Raw genomic sequence first — 20,463 nt, forward strand, 5'->3', positions numbered from 1 at the left:
AAAACCCAGATTCTGACGAAATTTCCCAGAATCCGGTGAATATTCAACCGGAGTTCTTCGACCTTTTAGAGAGAAGCGAGAGGAAAAAAGAAGAAAAAAGAGAGAGGGGAGAAGGTTTCTACCAAAAAATAGAGGGAAGAGCCTTATATACCCTCTTAAAACGACGTCGTTTTTGCCTTAAGTGACCCAGAAGATCCGCGCGTTTTGTCGAGATTCGACCCGACCCGAGCGTCAACCCGCTTTCTGACCCGCGCGTGTCTTCCCCCTCCGAGTCGATAGCCGAGCCGAGCCAAGGTTCCAAGCCGTTTTTTCAAACCGTTTCTCTTTCTTGAGCCGAGCCGTACTCTGAGCCGCTCCAGGTTTTTTTTTTTTGAATTTATTTATTTATTTGTTTTTTATTTATTTTTTTATTTATTAGATTAGGTTTATTTAATATTTTTTTATCTTTATTTTATTTTTATTTTTGTTTTACTTTTCTTTATTTTTTTATTTTTATTTATTTTCACTTTTATTTTGTTTCATTATTTTATTTTCTTTAAATAAAAATAAAAAATATATATTTTTGAGGAAAAGTTGAAAGTATCAATTTTTCTTAAAAATAAATTTCAAAAAAGGGTTTTTTAGAAAAAGTTGAAAGTATCAATTTTCTTTGAAAATCAAAGTTTTCAAGAATATTTTTGGGGAAAAGTTGAAAGTATCAATTTTTCTTAAAAATAAAATTTCAAAAATCAACTTTTGAGGAAAAGTTGAAAGCATCAATTTTCCTTGAAAATAAAAGTTTTCAAAAAAATATTTTTGGGGAAAAGCTGAAAGTATCAATTTTCCTTAATAAATTTTGAAAAAAATAAAATTTTGAGGAAAAGTTGAAAGTATCAATTTTCCTCAAAATTAAAGTTTCAAAAGAATATTTTTTGAAAAAGTTAAAAGTATTAATTTTTCCTGCACAAAAAAAACAATCATTCTTTTATTCCTTTTTATTTTTTTTTATGTTAAATAATCCGATGACGGAGCCTCTGCAAGTGAAACAGTAGTTTTTCTTGCATACTCTTGAGGTGAGAGAATTTTCTCAATTTTTTGCTAAAAGTATTATAGTCAATTGAGAATAATTTCTAATAATTAATTACTCGGTAAAATTTTAAGGCTCATTGGATAACACAAATTTAAGCTGGTACCATCTTTTGATGGGCGTTGTAAGGGTGCTATAACCTTCCTCACACGTAACCGAACTCTCGAACCCTGTTCTGGTTAGAAGACCTAAACTTATTCTTTTAGGGACCCTTGAACTTAGGTGTTCTCTGAAATGATAGATTATTTAGGTGGTCAATCGCACCTAGATAAAAAAGATTGGTGGCGACTCCCTAAAAATCAATGTCTAGCGATAGATCTCCGGATCTAGACGTTATGACAATTAGTTTAAAAAATGATAAATTCATATAAAAAATATTCATCGGACATATTAATAAGATGATCAAATTTATGTAACATTGTGATCTCAAATTGATATGATATATTAAATTAATCTAAAAATCTTAAATGCCCCTAAATCTTTGTTGATAATTTTTAATGAGAAAAAATGATCAAAATACTTTTGAACCTAAAAATATCCCTACCACTAAAAAAAGTCATATTATTAGTAGATTAATTTTAAATTTTGAATTAATACAAACGAAATTGCAATCATGTTTAAATATTATATAAAAAAATCAATTAATTAAATCAAATAGATAAATTAACCATCACTATCATACTTTATGAAAAAAGACCTTAGCTAGATTAAACGGAAAAGAATTGAAGTGGTTCATAATTAAGGCATTGGCACAGGAAAGGTTTCAACTTTCAAACACGAAAAATGAAATTAAAACAGCACATTGCTAAAATGTGACATGTGGATGCAATTTTGCCCTTGGTTGCACGTAATTGTGGTATTTCTGTGGAGGCATGCATATACAGTTTAAGAGAGATTTTTCTTTCTTTTTTTTTCCTCTCTCTCTTTTTTCCCAACCATTCGCTGTACACTCGTGGGAATGCGTGAGTTTTTATTGGGATAATTGTTTTATTTAAATGTTTTTTTTACAAGTCTCTTTAAAATATTTTTAAAGTTAATTAATCATATATATCATATATATGTATATATTATATTATAACATACATAAACATTTTTTTTCAATATATAAGATAAATCTTAAAATTTTTCATTTTTGATGACACATAAAATATTTATTAATTTTAAATTATTTTATAAAAATATATATTTTAAAAATTATTAAATTATTTATAATTTTAAAATTTAATAAAAACAAATTTAAATTCTAATGAAATTTTTTTATTTTGCACATTACTTCATCTCAATTTAAAATTAATTTTAAAATAATTTATTTTTTCTAATTTATTTGTACTTAACATGATTTTTTAAATTTATCATAACTTTTAAAAAATATTATTTAATATCTTTAATGTTTTTTTATAAATAATCCTTACATTATTTTCAAATTTTAAATATATTAATTATAGATAAAGATAATTTTAGTAAATAATCCACTAACTTTAAAAAATAGATTTAGATATATCTGAAGTAAAATAAAATTTAAATTTAAATCAGTATTTGTCAACTTTTAACATTAATATTTTTAAAAAATGTGAAAAAAATATAAATAACTTAACAACTTCAAAAAAGTCATCGTTTTTAATAGTTCTTAGTTATATAACTTTTCTAATATCCTACGAAGCATATGAGTTAAACATATTTTTCTTACTATTAATTTAATATCTCTTTTTATTAGTATATTATTGCTATAAGAGCTAACATGTTTTTTCTGATAATAGTTATTATTTCACTAAACATAATATTCACTCCATTAGGTAGGATTTTTTTTTCAAATCAACTGCAACATTTTTTTTTTATTTATCAATTCATAATAAATTTAATTAGAATCCACTTAAGCTAATATCTTTTTTATTACAATTTAAAAACAAATAAAAAATAAACTTAATAAATTTGTTTCTCTTATTTATGCAAATGAAATCACATTGCACAACTAAATAACAGTAAGAAGAAAATCTGTGTTAAATAACTTTTAAACTCTAATAAGTCATGTTAGTCACTTTGATAAAATTTCTTAAGTCTAAAGTTATCAAGTAATTATTTGATTATATATTTTTCTTTGGAGGATAAAGATATAAAATACCAAAATTTAAATGTAATTATCTGCTTAGATATTATCTATAGATAAAATTATTATTTAAATATATTTATGGATTAAAGTTTATCAAGATTTAAATGAAAAATCAATTATATATAATATTATATTACAATATACAATAATACATTATAATATTTACTCACATGTAATCCTATGTATACAATCTATTTTGATGACAAATTTGATAGTTTTAAATATACGATCAAATAAATATTTTGCATGATCAGTTACATGTATAATCTATACATAAAATAATTCTTTAATTTTAATTATTTACCAAATAATTTTAAAATTTTAAAAATTAAGTTTATCCAAAATTTTAATTTTATATAAACTTTAACTTAATTTAAATCACAAAAAATTCTCAATTAACTCTTATCATCAATATATATCAAATCCAAAATTCAAATGTTAACTTTTAAATATTAAATATTTTTTCATTAAATCATTATAGTTTTACTAACTTTTTTACTTTTTCCTATGTATATACTTTAAATATTTGGATTAATTATATGTAAAGCATACAAATTAAATATAATTTAGATATATTTCTTTTAAAATAAAAATTTTCAATCATATACATCTATCCCTTTTAAATTTGAAAATTTCGATATCTTCATAGATTTGCTTATAATCTTTTAATATTTGGTAATTTTTTAAAAAAATTCAAACAAATTAAAATCACTTATTATATTATTTACACTTTCAAAATATTTTAATATTTTCTCAATTGAATTTGCATTGATTACAAGCTAAATATGAAAGTATGTATTTTCACATCTAATAATCCTACAAGTATATTATTTTTATTCAAATCCTTTTTTAAATGTAAATTTCTTAATAGTTTTTTAATGATTTGATCAATATTACAATTAAGTTAAGGTATGTCAATTCTTTTTTGAGTTGATTTTATTTTCTAATATTATTGTTTATTTTTAACTCTTTTTTTATTTGCTTCACATTTTCTAATTATTTTAATTACTTTTTTTTATCAAGATCACAATTTTCAAACACTAAAACAAATTTTGGAGGTATACTTTTTTTTGTTATGCCGAGAAAAAAATCATTGAATAAAGAAATTGGTTTTATATAATTTATAGATAATATATATGTATTTCATTAGTTAAAGTTTTTGTATTATGTATTAAGTTTAACTTTGTGAAAATCCTGCTTTATGTAAAGATCCTACTTAGGTGCCAAATAATTGGTTAGTCATTAATCCTACTACTTATTTTTTGGACATATAAAACTTCTTGATAATGATTTTTAACATATAAGGTTATGTTTATTATAATATTTTATTAAATGAAAAGTGGGAAACAAAAATAGAGCAAAGGGAATAATAGAAAATTATTGCTCCTATATTTAAAATTTTAAATAATTATCTTTTTAACTTTTATATTAACACATTTTTTCTCAAGTAAAAAAAGTGATAACATAAATTGTGCATATAAATATTAAGCCACAAAATATTATTTTTTGTGAAAGTAATGCTAGTAAGTTTTACTTAGTCAATAAATATTTTTCAATTCAAGAATTTTTAGATTATTTTTTATTGTTTTATAACATAAGTAGGTTTTCATATATTTTTATAACTTGAGTATGTCTCTTACATTAATTATTGATTTTGAAATCACATAGATGCAAAAGTGGGAATAAATTATATTCCAAAAAAATTTCTTTTGGATCCAAAGTAATTTTTTTATCTATTGATTACATAAATATTTTATTATGAAGTAATGTTAATTGTTGATAGATATTTTAATATAATTTTTTCGTTTTATTTGTAATAATAAATTTTAATTAATAATTTCATAAATTTAATATATTTTAATTAATAAATAAAATTAATTCGTGCGTTGGACAGTTACAAACTAGTATACTATATATAATAATAATTTTGTATTATATTTTTTAAAATAATAATTTTGTATTATATTAAATGTAATAATTGATAATTTTATTAATAATTTTTAAAGTATTGGATGAAAATATTATTTTATATAATAACCTTAAAATGTCTTTAAGGTATTTATGATCAAATTCTTTTATCTAATTATTGAAGTATTTTTTTTCATAAAAGTTAAAAAAAGTGATATTATTTAACTTTATTTATATCTTGAAGAATTTATTTTTTATAACAGAAAAATAATTTTAAAATATGAAAATTGCGTTTCAAATAGTGTCAATAAAGAGCATCTTGAAGTATAACCTTTTTTTTTTTTTAATTTTATCAGATTGAAATTATTAGAAATAATAAATTTTTGTGAGATTAAAATTTTTATCTAAATTTTATATCAACTTCTCATTCCAATAATTATAAAAAGAAAAAAATTTCTCATTAACGTATCTTTTTTCAAAAATTTAATTTGAAAATTCAACTTTTGTAACTTTAAGAATCCCATTTGACTCACCTTAGATGCTTAGAGATAGAAAAAAAAAATTATAAATGCTCAAATTTAAATCTAAAACCTATTAAATGTTATTATACTATTTTTTTAAAAAAATTATATTAATAAATTAAATTAAATTATGAATTAAACTCACTTAAGATTTATGGAATAAAAAGAAACATCAAAGAGAGCTTGCCTGTCAAGTATATGATCAAGCTCAATCCATTAGAAATTGGGCTTTGTTTTCAACCCCAAAAGTAACACGCTAAAATTTCAAGCCTGGACCTCCAATACAATGGTCCATTTTTTGGGCCGGAAAAAGCTTAAATTTATTCTTTGGGCCCCAAAGGTGTGCGGCCGCCTTAGTTGATAACGCTCTTTTATTGTGAGTAGCCGGTTTGCAAGTATTTTTTTTCGTGACTTGTTGGCTTGCCACCAACCATTCCCCAATGCATGTAAAAGAAAGGTTGGTTTTGGACAGAAATTTATGCTTATAAGTGCCAACATCAGGTACGTGTTCCTTAAGTTGTGTTGAGTGTTGAAGTACCAATAATTAAGGGCCTATAGGATCATATGCTAAGTGCACTAAGCCTCGAGGTGTCACGTTTGTGTTTAGTGAAGATTAGGTGTCGATATGAGCTCCAAAATAGGTAGTTCATATGTGTATTGGGTATTATTATGAGCCATTTTTTAAAAGTTTTTAATTTATCTTTAATTTTTTTTACCTTATTATATATTTAATTAAAAAATATATTATTCACTTAAACTCTTTCAAACTCGTATTCTTTAAATATCAATTTTAACTACATACCAATTAATTTAAAGAATAATTGATTTATTATGAACCATTTTCTTTGGCTTTTAAAGAGAGTTTTGGGTTCAGGAGACTATAACTTTAGAAGTAGAATGTTGCTAAGGCTTTTGGTGAGAACATTTTTGTATCTTCTATCCTTTTGTTATAATGGCAATTTCTTGTCATTTTTGCTCTTATAAGTAGGCTCAAAGTCTAACCATGTAATTCCTTATGTTTTTGCTATTATCATATATTATTTTTTTTCTTGAAGTGAGTATGTGAATAAGTTTAATAGTGTGATCAATACTTAATTATGCTAAACTTCTCCTAGGATAAAAATCATTTATCTAAGTAGTGCTTTTATAGTACTTTTTTAAGGACACTCATGTGAACAACCTCATTTCCTGTTGAACACTGGTGAATTTAGAATAGCTTTGGCCTTTTTATCTTTTTCTTTGCATTTCAACCAATGTTTTGTGCTTTTGGCTTTTGTGACTATGTCTAAAACAAAATTTAAGGTTTAAGCTTAAAATCAAGTTAGAAATAATTCACACACACACACACACACACATATATATATATATATATATATATTCAGTGATTCCTTCAACTTCTTCATTGTATCATTATAATTTACACAATTCAAGATACATATACATAGGATAAAATTTAAATAAAATTCTTTAAAAATATTCAATTAAAACTTTATTAAAAATAAATCAAAATCTATAAAATTGATAGAATTCACCAAAAAGATTAATAATATATAAAAAAATAATGAAAATATAATTTGTAATTCAAATTTGATTAGTATTTGTTTAACGGTAAAAATTCTGTTAATTTTTATTAAAAATAATTATCTAAAAAATATATCAAAATTTATATACTTGATTTATGTATCATGAACTTTTAATCTATTGATTTAATTTTAATTTAATCATTTTTAATAAAAAAAAATTTCTAAATACTTTCTCATATGTATATTGATCTTTAGAGTGATATATTACTCAATAAAGGTTTTGTTAGCTAAATTCTTTAGACATTAAAAAAAGATTATAACAAAAAAAAAAACCCTTAAATTATGATTTTGATTTTAGTTTTGAATTTTGAATTTTTACACTTTTTTTTAAGTGTTCCTTTTCATGAAATTTACATTCCTCCTACCTAATTTACTTTGGCATTCAAAAAGGTATTAAAGAACAGCCTCCTTTTGTTGTATTCAATTTTTCTTACACTTTATTTTAAATATTCTCCTTTTTTAATTCAAACTAAATTTCATGAACCAAATAGAGTATGAAATTATTATCCTCATAAAATTAATACTATAGTTTTGAGTTGTTTTATTAGAAAAGCAAATTTCAAAAAGATGATTAATTATCATTATATATTTTTAGATAAAAATAATTATAATATTCTTTCTTCGCATCCGTACAATTCATAAAAAATTATATCTAAAAAATAAAAAATTATAAAACATATTTTCATAAAAAATAAAAATTCAAATGACATGCATGTCAGTTAGTCTTTTAAATGTTATAAGCTCGAGAGAATTTAAATTTATAATATTTATTTTAGATAAATTAAATAGACAAAATTAGAAGTTTAAAAATAAATAAAAATATTTCTAAAATGTACAATGGTAATAAGATAGCAATAAAAAAAATTAATTTTTTTTCGCAAATAGTAATAGTCAAAACATTTTATAATAAAAGTAAGTAATGGCTTAATTTCAATTGCTATTCAATATGATAAAAAAATAGAATAACCATTAAAATTAATAAAAAATAATAATATTTATTAAAAATCATATATAAAAAATAATATTTCAATTATTTGATATTACACAGTTTTGAAATTAAACCTTGATTAAAATTAATAATAACATTTTTTTTATTAAACAAAAATCAAAGTATTAAAGGGCAAAAGACGCAAGTTGTCAATTGAAAAACCTAAAAAAAGAGTTTCTATTCACATCCTATTTTTTACTCCTCATATTTTATTTTTAAAAAATTATTTTTAAATAAAAATATTTAATTACTTTTTTTTCTGTACATCCCTTAACTTTGTAAATTAAAAAACTCTTAAATGTTTTTGAATTTCCATATTCGAAAATTTAAAATTTTTAAAAAATATTTTTTTCAGTTAATTTATTTCAAATTTAAATGTAATTTTTTAATTTATTGAATATATGACTGATCAGAAATTAATGTTCAAAAATTTTAAAATTGAGGTGAGAAAGAGGATTAAATAACTTTGTTAAAAGAAAAAAAAAAGTTGTGAGACAAATTGGGATTCTTAAAAAATTGTGAAGGTCAAAGTGTAATTTGCTCTTATCCACTTACGTACGAAGACGTCAGCACGTGAACGAGGCAAAGCAACGTTAAAGCAATGAAAAAGGACAAAAAAAAAAAAGGCGCCGTTGTAAGTGTACGCTTCAAACAATTTTTATTTTTAAGATATGTACATGACATTACTCTCCCCGGTAAACGAGCCGAGTCGAGTAGTGAGAAGTTCGAGCTCGAGCTCGATTCACAATTTCGAGTTCGATATTCGGTTCGAGTTCGATCGAGTTTTATTTTTCAAGTTCGAGTTCGATTCGTGATCGAATTCGAGCTACTCGAGCTCGCTCGATTAAGCTCGATTAATATGTAAAAATAAGCTCGATTCATATACTCGACAAGAGTTCGATTATTCATGCTCGAACTCGAACTCGAACTCGAACTCAGATTCGAAATATTTTATTAATTAAAAAAATAAAAATATATTTAAATATAAAAGCTCGATTAGGCTCGCGAGCTACTCGAGTCAGATATAAGAATACTCGAATTCGGCTCGATCGGTAAGTCGAGCTACTCGAGCTCGAGCTCGACTCGACAATAATCGAACCGAATTCGAGTTTTTTTCGAATCGAACCCGAGTAGCTTGCGAGTACTAATGTATCATTTACACCCCTACTCTCCCTCCCGCTTTTCTTTTTTTTTTCCTTTTTAGTTTTTTCTTCTCTCAAAAAAAAAAAATGCTGATTTTGATCTGCGCTTTACTTGGTTGATTCTTAGGTAATTGAATCCTTAAACTCTGTGATTTCATTTTCTTTTTCCTTAATTTCATTTCAATGTCAAACTTTCTTTCTTATGTTAGGGTTTTCATTTATCTTCTTAGCTTTGAAATTTTCAAAATTTTTTTTCTTTTTATTTGTTTAAGTATTTCCTTGCTTGGTTGAAGAGGTAGACAAATTGAAGGAAGAAAAGTGTATGTGAATTGTTTTGAATAATCGTTTTTTTTTTTTTTTAAATTTTGGTTCAAAGATAATTTATTGAGCTTTCAGGTGCTTTTTTTCTTTTTTGTGATTCCTTATTATTTTTATTATTATAAGTCGCTTTGTTTTACATGGATTTTTAGAGGGTTTTTATGGTAGGTTTTGGATTTTTTTTAATAGATTTAATTGAACTTAATTGGGGATTATGATTTGTGACTTAAAATAAACAAAGTTACTGCTTTATTCTTTGAAAAAATAGCAAAAGAAAAAAAAAGTTAAGGTTTAACATTAATGAGAGAAATTTCAGGTTTTAAATTTGTTTTTACATATGTGGTTAAGTTCAATTATATCATATGTATAAAAGGATAGTTGATGCATTTTGCTAGGGCTATGTTTTGTTGTTTCATTTGCTCATTCAAAAGCAAAAGCAAAAGCAAATAGTGAAAACTAAAAGCAAAATTATATTTGATTTAAGAATGAAAAAAGTAGTAAAATGCAGTTCTACATTTAACATAATTGTTCTGTATAAAAGTGGTTGTGCAATTTTTTCTACAATAAACATGTACTTTTAATTTTTAAGCCTTCAAAATCTAAAGCAGAAACCAATAACTGAACAGTATGTAAGCGGATAGTTTATTAGTGGGAAGAGAAATGAGTTAATGGTCTTGGGTTTATGTGGGCAGATTTGAAAGTTCAAAGTCAGGAGATTGACAGAGAGCAAAAAATTGTTAAGTTTGGGGAATAATTTAAGTCGAGGGAATGCAAGATTATCGTCAGATATGCCACTCTTGCCTCACTGTTTGCGTTTGGAGCCGATTACATTAGGCAATCAGAAATATACATGGTCTGGAGAATTAAGCCGGGTTCTGGGTGTTCCTCTTCGAAGTAGTACATCGAAGGATCATTCTTTTGGAGTTTCACCCCCCAAACCGTCTGCTCCAGTGGCAACAGAGGAGCTTAAGAACTTTAAGGAAAGTGTTCAAGACGCCTCCAGAAAGGCCAGGTATAGTCTATTTTTTTTCTTTGTTATTGCAGCCATCCGCTGCAAATAATGCTAAATTTTGGAATGGTTTATATTTTGTGGAACATGGTATCCTTCATGAGTTAGTTTAGTGATTTTCCATTGTAATTGTGGTGACAAGGGAACCTTTAAAGTTACTCTGGTGATGATTGGTACTGTCACTGGAAAGCAAATGGGCAAATAACAGTCAACATGGTACATGATTAGTTACAATGCATGCAATGCTTATATAACAAGGTGCATATGCAACATATTATCTCTGCATGCAATGTACATGTCCCATCTTCAAACATTTCCTTGCCACTTGATTATGTAGTCTATTGTCTTAGATAGACGGTATAAAGCTTGCCATACAATTCAAATGCTGCCTTTCACAGTTTTTCTTTCTGCGCATGCACAGCATGCATATTTTATTATCATTTATGATGCCTGTTACTCAGTTATAGATTTACGGGTTTGTATTTCACTATGAATGCTGGAATATGATCTATGCTTCAACCTATTTGGTCTTGACATGCATTATTGAAGATATTTTGTGTAGTTCCATGCAATTCCCAAAGAAAAATCTGTTTATCTTTGCTCAGCATTGAACAAAGTTTTCTGTTGGTTTTCAGTCATTTTCTTTTGGTTGTAACTATAATTGAATGTGCTATTTTATAGGCAAAATGGGCCAGAAACTTAACATAACTTGAGTAGACTCTTCCTTCTTCTTTTAATTTTAGCTTATGCTTCACTAATTTTATTTCCTTGTTTTCTCTTCCTTTTTTTCATGATACCAGGCTGATAACAGTATTGCTGTGAATGCAAGGCAGCAGGGGATAATAGAAAAGGATAGTGATGTGCTTTCAGCTGTTAATGGGGGTTCTGCTCGAGTTGAGGAAAAGATCCGCAGATTGCCAGGTGAAGGATGGGAGACAAAGATGAAAAGGAAAAGGTCTGTTGCAGCTGTAGGGAATAGAGTAACCACCGGTGATCTGGATATAAAATGAGCTATGCAACTGAAGCTGAGTTCTGAATCAAAGTTGCGGTCATGTGATACACAGGGTTTCAGGTGCTTGTCTATGATTGAACTTGCTTCCTAGGGTTTTTTGTTTTTGTTTTTTTTGGTTTTTAAAGAATGCTATCTAGTATGGCTGGATGGTGGATATGGTACTTTTGACTCGAACTGTGCAAGAAGATTTTGGCTTAGGCTTGGGCTAGATCTCTTATGTAATCCCGCATATTTCTGATGAGGAAAACACTGCTTTTTGTGATTATCTGTGTTTGTGTTTTTATTGTTATTTATTAAACTGGCAGTGTTATAGCAATTGTGGAATAAACATTCTGTTTTACTATTTATTGCTGATAGATCTGATGGTTACTGTCATTATTCAAAAATCAAAATGTAGGGAACTTCATAAATTTGTCCTGTCTATAGAAAAATTATGCTGGTTCTTGGATAAACTTGCTGTAGTATGTAGTATGGTAATCATCAATCATGCAAATGTCCAGGCTTAAGAGCTGGCATTATAATGTGGATTGACAGATCTTCATGCTTGCATTGTTGTTTTGGATTGTCAATCATATTTAATTTGATGTTTCTATTTTACCTGCTTTTAATTATATGAGAAATACAGATTGTAACTGCTTGTTTGCTGGTAGGATGTTCTTGATTGCTTGATAAGATATTACTCTTTTCAAACAAAAATGAAGATTTCTTCTGCCTGTATCATAAAGCCTTGTTGCTGGAATTGATTATTTTCATCAAGCAGCCGCTTTTCAAATTGATTCTGTATGAGTGTTCAAAAAAATGCTCTTATTTGATCTTTTATGCATACAGATCAAAATCTTCCCCTGGAGTTAGTGGAATTAACAGGTCAGATGGTTCTTTTGAAGCTGCTGGTTCAGATGCCAGTACAGTGCTTAGGACTGAATTGGAGAATATCTCTATTCCACGAGATTGTGCAGCTATGTTGGAGCAGAGGTTTGTAGTAAAAACAAATAACAAGTATGTGGCTTCCCCATTTTAGTTATAGCAGTCTGTAGTGAAAATCTGTGCACAGAACCTAACATAATTAACATCCATCAATTTTTATATTTAGTTTCTACTATCTATGATATTCATATACTGTTTTCTTCTCCTTGACATTATTTTTTAACGGCTCTGTTCGTCAGGGCAAGTCTCCAGGATGACAATCAAGAAAGTGGCTCAAGTACAATGCTAAAAAGAAAAGTTTCTAGGGCACCATGAACTGGGTCCATCATGGTGTTAGACTCATCTTCTAAAGTTCACTGTCATCTGGAGCTTTGCGGGGTTGGGAACAGCCTAATCTAAATAAGATCCAAGTGTTAGGTGTTGGGAGCTATCAAAAACGTCCAATGTCTGCAGGTTCATCTTCACATGCTATGGCCCAGTGGGGCAGTCAGAGACAGGAGAGCAAATTTGATGTCCCCAGTCTCTAATGCTGAAGCTCAGATTTCATCTCAAGGCTTTGCAACACCTGATTTTGGTGCTAGGGCATCTATTGGAACTGGTGGATTACTGCTTGGCAGCAGTGTAGATAATGCTACTCCAAAAATTAAGAGGGAACCTGAGAATGTTTCTTCATCATTTGGGTTATCTTAGAGTGAAGAATCAGGGGCTGGGGATAACAAATCAAAAGAGAAAGGAATTGATGGTAGTGAGGTTACTCTGCCTGCATCTCAGAAAACTGGGGCTTTCTTATTGCCCACAAGGAAGAATAAAATGTCTACGAATGAAGTTGGAGACAGAGTCCGAAGACAAGGAAGGAATGGAAACAGTGCACCACCCTTGACAAAACCAGGTGTTCATCCTATGAGGGAGAAGTTGGAAAATCTTACAACAACCAAGCCAATTCCAAGTGTGAGATCTGCTTCTGATAAAAATAGAAGGTTCTTAACTGGCTCTTGGTATTAAGTTGTTTATTTGTCTTGAACAATTTGATGAACGAATCATATTTCTTTGGTTCAGTAAAACAGGTCATCCACCTTTTAGGAAGCTCAAAGATCACAAGGCCTCAACCTGTGTAGGGTGGATGCTAAATAATGTTTCTTCAGATTTCACAGGTATTTACTAGGTCGATGAGACTTTTGGCTGCATATATGTTGCAAATTAAAAGAGTATCGAGTCTATTGTCTCACTACGATTGCTTTATGAGATCTTTAACATTCTAATCATTTTGCATGGCAGTTAACAATCAATGATATGACTCTAATTCCTCATCTCTACTAGCAGACATTTTCATTTTGACAAATATTTTACTTAGTGCTAGTTTAGCTATCAACAAGTTATATGTGTGTGCTTGTATGGATTTTATATTTCTTGCAATGGAGAGCTTTATTTTTGTTTGTTTAATTTTCAAAATTTAGAATGGATTGTAGAATTACATGCATCTACAATTCTACATTTATATGCCTGTAATATTTTTGTGAACTGCCAAATTCTCTGAAATGTGGCTGAAAAATTCCTGAAAGTCCTGGTTTATATTCTTATTGACGATGTATTTGGGATGCCATGTTTAGGTGAATCTGATGATCATCATGCTGAACTATTTGTAGCTGCTGCTTCTGCACGTAATGCTAGCAGTATGCATCTCTATCTCCTGCAATATTGCTAGAGAAGGCAATCTGACCTGAATCTGATGGGTTCTGACCCGACCCGACCCGACTTCTTAGGGTTGGTTTTTTTTTTTTTTGGAAATCGGGTATCGGGTTGGGTTGGGTTATATAAAGAAAATTTCAGGGTTAGGTTTTAAGCAAACTCGACCCTTTCCGACCTGATATATATAAATTATTTTTTTAATTATTTATTTAATTTTATATTTATATTAAAAAATAATATTTTATTAATTTCGGGTTGAGTTGGGTCAGGTACGGTTTTATACAATGTTGGGTTGGGTTTGGGTATAAAAAATAAAAAAAAAATTGTCGGGGCGTGTCGGGTTCGGGTTTTGTATATTTAAAGTCAGGTCGGGTACAGAGCAAGCAACTTGCCCCACCCCGACCCGTTGCCATTACTAGATATCGTCCCCCCCCCCCCTAAAAAAAAAAAGAAAAGAAATTATTCAAACAATTTTTTGTGAATTGAGCTTTTATTGGGGTATATATTCTTATTTGTTACTTGTTCCTCTAGGTCTTGCTTGTTCTGGTCCCTTTTGGAAGAAAATGGGATTTATTTTAAGTTCTGTTGGCTCGGAGGACGCATCTTACCTTAGGCAACAGGTACTATATGGCCACTAACAGATTTATGATTCATTGACACTTGGGGATGTTGTTAATCACAATTTCCTGATCTTCTATTTTGATGTTGAATCAGCTAAGTTTGGTGGAAGAGCTTGATGAGAGTTTGTCTTAAATGTTTGGAGATGGATATAATGTTTTGGTAAACTCCATCATCTTATGTATCTCTCCCTAAAACCAAATCTCTTTTGATTGGCTATAAACTGCAAGTACAAGTATGTTAATCTAACAGATATAAGAACAGAAGGAAGGATAACTGGAAATTAAGTCAAACTTTGTTAGCAACTATTGATATAAACTTCTTCCATTTCCTCAGGGTGTTGTGGTGCAGAGAGATGCTCCTAATTCTGTTGAAGAAATGTCCAAAACTAATGCTGCAAGTGGCAGATTTGATATAAAAAAGTTTGACAAGGTTACTCCTTTATATCAAAGAGTTCTTTCTGCTTCGATTGAAGAAGATGAAAGTGACGAAATTTACCACCACATAGAAGTGAAGAATGTGTCTCTTCAGTATGCAAGTGATGATTCCCATTGTGGTTCATGTAACCAGATGGATGTTGAATTTAAAGATAGGGAGAGGATTGAATCTGAAGTTAAGTCAAATGCAGATTTTCAGTGTCAGAAGAATTCTCTGTTAGACAGACTCTTGTGATGTGAGTGTTGCATCTAACACATTTATGAACTCCAGCATGTCTAATTCATTGCATAGTAGTGAACGGTGGTTGGGAGATGATGATTTTTCACATTCGGATATGGGGCCTGTGAGTGAAATATGTTCAGCTGACCTGGGTCAGCTCCAACCTGAGGAAATAAATGTTTCTGGCATTTTTTCTTCTGACTGTCAAATCAGTTTATGTGTATGGAGGACATGCTTTTGCTGGAGTTACATAGTATTGGTCTGTAGCCAGAGACTTTGGTGAGTCTTCTTTCATACTATGATTGATTTAGTACTTGTAAAAAACTTCTCATATGAGTTTCTGTCCAGGGGTGCTATCTTTTCCTTCTGTCCTTTAGAAGATATTTTATGTGATTTTTTTTTACTTCTGTATGTTAGATGTCAAATGTCTTTGTTCTGCTATCTTATATGATTAATTTTCCTTTTCCTTTTTTTTTTTTGCCTGCAGCATGATTTGGCAGAGGGAGAGGAAGCAATAAATCAAAATGTCATTGAACTTAATGAATGTCTATATCAACAGGTTTCTGTTTATAACTGTTATCTCTTTTTACAAATCTCTGCAATTTGGATTATTTGAGCATATTTTCACATTAGCCATGTTGCTATTTGCTTTCTTTGATTTTCTCCCCAAACTATTTTTCCTCTTTGTTTTTTTTGCTAAAAAGAAATTTCTTTGTTTTATTATTAAAAAACATTATTGAAAATTTTTTAGCTGGCTTTGGCTTTTAAATTGAATTTTTCTGTGTATTTGAACACTTTGCTTTATTCATTTATAGATTCAGAAAAAGAAGAAAAAGTTGAGGAAAATTGCTAAAGCCATTCAGAACCGGAGCAATGTAGATAGAAGGTGGGATAAACAGTTGATCTTCTAGTGTTGTTAATAATCTTATGAGTGGTGCTTCAACTAGAATAGTGTGGTTTCATTTGCAGGAATGTTGAGCATGTTGCAATGGACCAATTAATCCAGATGGCTTACAAAAAACGTTTGGTAATTCTCAGATTCCTGTTGCAATTGTGTTTCTAATTATTAACTTAGAGCCATTGAGGTTTAATTCTTTTCCTTTTATTGTTGCATGCAAAATTACTTTTTTGATCCAGACTTAGATTTCACAAGTTTCTCTTTGATAATTAAGGGAGTGCAGATTGGTTGCATGAGATAATTGTTAACATGTTGGTAACATTATGGCCATTTTTTTTTATATTAGTAGCCTGGAAACTAGTAATTTTATGGACATCATATAAGCCATGTGCTTTTAGGCAAAAACTATCAAACTTCTACTTAACATTGCTGTGTATTTAGCTTGCTAATTTAGCCTTATAGCGAAAACGCTGCAGTTTTTTTATTTTATTTATATTTTTTGCAATCACAGTAATTTGTAATCACAGTATTTTGCATAATGTGAAGAGTCTTAATATTGATTACTATAATGCTAGTGTTCTAAAGACAATACTCGACTAGCTAAATAGAACTGGAGCTAGGGCCTGTAGGGCTGGTTGACTCTTTAATGCTGAGTGGGTAAAAACAACAAAACTGGGAGAAAGTGGTTTACTGGTTTACCCAGTCTTTAGTATTGCTTATAATATTCTTATTTCCTTTAAGTATGTTTTAAAAATTTTATATAATGTAATTATGAATATAACATGGTGCTGATGTTGGTATTTAGCAAATCAAATGAATTGGCAGGTGCAGCTAAACTAGCTGAACTGATTGACCTTTGACCCACTCCCGCAGAATGGTTGCTTTCTTTTATTTTTTAATTTACTACTGTTTTCATGATAATGGAAATATTATGGCTTTGGATAGTAAAAATTGAGACACTTTCTTCAGTGTATTTGCAATTATGCAAGTGCATGGCTTACATCGAATTTTCCTTGGTATAGTGAATGCATTATTAGTCTGGTGTTGGCGATTTATTGGTGAATTTTACAGATGGAGGCCCTTTGACTGTTACTTTATTGTTGATTTAGATGAGTGATCATAACATCTAGTACTATTGTGTTGAATGGTTTATTGTTTTATCTTTGAAGTAATTTGGATTAAGATGTTTAATTTAGTATAATTCATCGACTCTACCAACAATTTATGCAGGTATGTCGTGGGAATAATTCATCAAAAAGTGCAGTTCGTAAGGTTTCAAAACAAGTTGCATTGGCTTTTGTCAAGCAAACTCTTGACAGATGTAGAAAATTTGAACAGACAGGCATTTAGTTGCTTTAGTAAACCCGCATTGCAAGATGTAATGTTTTCTGTACCTCCATGCAGCAATGAAGCAAAATCTGTTGATTGTATTGGCTCCGGAACTGCTAGTAATACTTGTAATGAAACCCCCAACCATCAAGCAGAAGCCAGGGGCTCAGGTAATGGAATCTTAATTTCTACATTCTCTTCTTGTGATGGCATTATGTCCCTATAATAATACCATATGAGGTTATACATTTTGGATTTTATTTAGGCATTGAGCGCATTATTTTCTTCATGGGTAGGAAAATTTAGAAAGTAAAATGATATAAAAAAATGTTTTATCATGTCTTATTTATTTATTTATTAATGTGGGAAGGGGCGAAGAGGGATCCAACCCTGCTCTTTGAGCAGGGGAATACGTGCACTAGCCAAATGTTCAGGTGCATGTCTCATTTAATTTTTGAGAAGCTTATTCATGTTCATTTCACTTCTGCCTCAGGTGCTGTTTCTAGTGCTTTCGAGAGGTATGATTCTTCAGACGCTCTTCCAGCTGTTCACTCATCTGAGCATGCTGTTTCCAAGTACGGATCTATGTTGAACAAAGGAAGGAAGAGGGAAGTACTGATTGATGATGTTGTTGGTAGTGCTTCATCTGGGGTAACATCAACACTTGATGGCACAGCTGGAGTAAGGGGAAAGAGAAATGAAACAGATAGGGATCAAAGCATAGATAATTTAAGAAATACTAGTTCCATATCTGGGGCTGGTCGGACATATCATTGGAGGGTTCCAAGTGTGACTGGAAAAGGAAAGCAAAGCCCAAGCAAAAGATTAATCGTTTATCAACTTCAGGAAATGTATTCGATGGCAACCTTACATATTCTTTCTTACCTACTCACCGATCTAGTCAGCCTTCGACTAATCCTGGCACGAGGACTGAAGGAGAAGCATGTTCATCATCTCCTGGTGAGATTCATCAAAATTCAGCTAAAGAAGTTGATGAACCCATCGATTTCGCAAATTTGCAACTAAATGAGTTAGATACAATGGAAGAATTGGGTGTTTCCAACAACCTTGGCGGTCCCCATGATCTGAGTTCGTGGATAAATTTTGACGAGGATTGCTTACATTCAATAGGTTTAGAAATCCCTATGGATGACCTCTCGGATTTGAAATTTGCATTTTGATTTCTTGCCTTCCTGGCATTAGATAGTTGTAAGGTTACTATCTGATGCAATCTGATCAGAGAAGTGTAATTATGATTCATTTTTCTGTATATATCATATGTAATTGAAGAATTTTATTTATTTGGTCCAATTAAATTTTCTAATATAAATTATTTCACTTTTATTGTTATTTTTATATTTGGAGTTATTAAAAATTGAACTTCAAATATTGTTCAATATTTTGTCTTTAGGGCAAAGACTAGGATTTCCATTATCATTCATGACATTGCCATCATAAAAAAAGAAAAGAAAATGTTATTTATATAAACCACTTACTGTCATCAATATTGTTAAATTCTTTTATTTAATTTAAAGAACTATATTACCAAGACTTTAATATGTATTATCAGAAACTAATGATGATAGCATAATTAGAGACATATATTCATGCTAAATTATGTCTCTATTAATTACAAAGTAGAATTAATTAGAAAAAAATTATCTCCATCATTTAAAGATTAGTGAAAGTTTCTACTACTTTATTCAATGATGAATAATGTATTTTTAATTAAATTTATGATCGAAATTTACTAATTTTAAAATGAAAATAAAATTAATAAAATTAATTAAAAAGATAAAAAATGATTTGAATAAATGTTTGTTATAGATTTAGTTGATTCACTGTTAGATATGGTAGTGAAAATTATCACTATTTTTTAAGTAGTAGAGAAAATTTTTAATTAATGTCTTAATTTAATTATAAAGGATGAAACATTTTTTAGTTTGAGAATAGAAGAAAAGATTTCATAATTAAGATTTGAATTTTAAATTTGTTAAATAACATTTTTAAAAAATAATTGAATGAATCAATTAAATTAAAACTGAATTAAAATGAGACATTTTTTATACGTCCACCATTTATGCCAAAGAGTAACAATGAAAATAGCATTTAGGGTTTGATTCAAGAAATATTGAAACCTAATCTTAAAAAGACATGCATTAAAGAAAAGGAAGATAAGGTCATCAATTTATGCACCTATATATAATAATCTAATTGGGATTATGCACTAATTCAAAAGCATGCTGACAATCACCCCTCATTACTTATTTTAATTTTATATAATTACTATTTATAATGGATGACCTAAAAGTTGAGAGTACACCAGAAGGAAATTTTGATGTAAAGTGAAAAATAAAATAAAGTTATACAATTTTTTATTTAAAAATCCAACATTTAAAATTAGATGACTTACTTTATCATATTTTTTTTAGTCATGCATGATTCGTATCTTGAAGATTATATCATGGATTAAAAGTTGGCAACATGCAAAAAAATAAAAAATAAAAATTTGTATAATTCCCTAGTACAAATAACATTAATTAATTTTTATCATCCGACATGATTTGGATTTAAAATATTTTCATTGACAAAAAATAGTAAAAACCAAACACTCTTTAATCACATGGCAAACATTCAGTCACATGCATGCACGATGCATGCTATTTTTTCTTTATCCATTTCTAAAACTTAAAGAAA

At 28.7% G+C, this 20,463-nt stretch overlaps 1 pseudogene across 1 annotated transcript; it reads left to right on the forward strand.

Annotated features, from left to right (window-relative positions):
• Positions 1-9,134: 9,134 nt before the first annotated feature.
• LOC111302681 (uncharacterized) lies at positions 9,135-19,122 on the forward strand (annotated as a pseudogene). Its single transcript, XR_016327023.1, has 15 exons — positions 9,135-9,442; positions 10,326-10,645; positions 11,472-11,714; positions 12,483-12,650; positions 12,818-13,555; positions 13,635-13,729; positions 14,186-14,248; positions 14,796-14,884; positions 14,979-15,044; positions 15,219-15,818; positions 16,027-16,098; positions 16,355-16,425; positions 16,509-16,566; positions 17,668-17,936; positions 18,260-19,122. The product of XR_016327023.1 is annotated as an uncharacterized LOC111302681 (transcript).
• Positions 19,123-20,463: the final 1,341 nt, after the last annotated feature.

This window comes from Durio zibethinus, chromosome 13 (assembly GCF_047325235.1).
Source record: "Durio zibethinus cultivar Kanyao isolate XHJ-2024 chromosome 13, ASM4732523v1, whole genome shotgun sequence".
Lineage (NCBI taxonomy): Eukaryota > Viridiplantae > Streptophyta > Magnoliopsida > Malvales > Malvaceae > Durio > Durio zibethinus.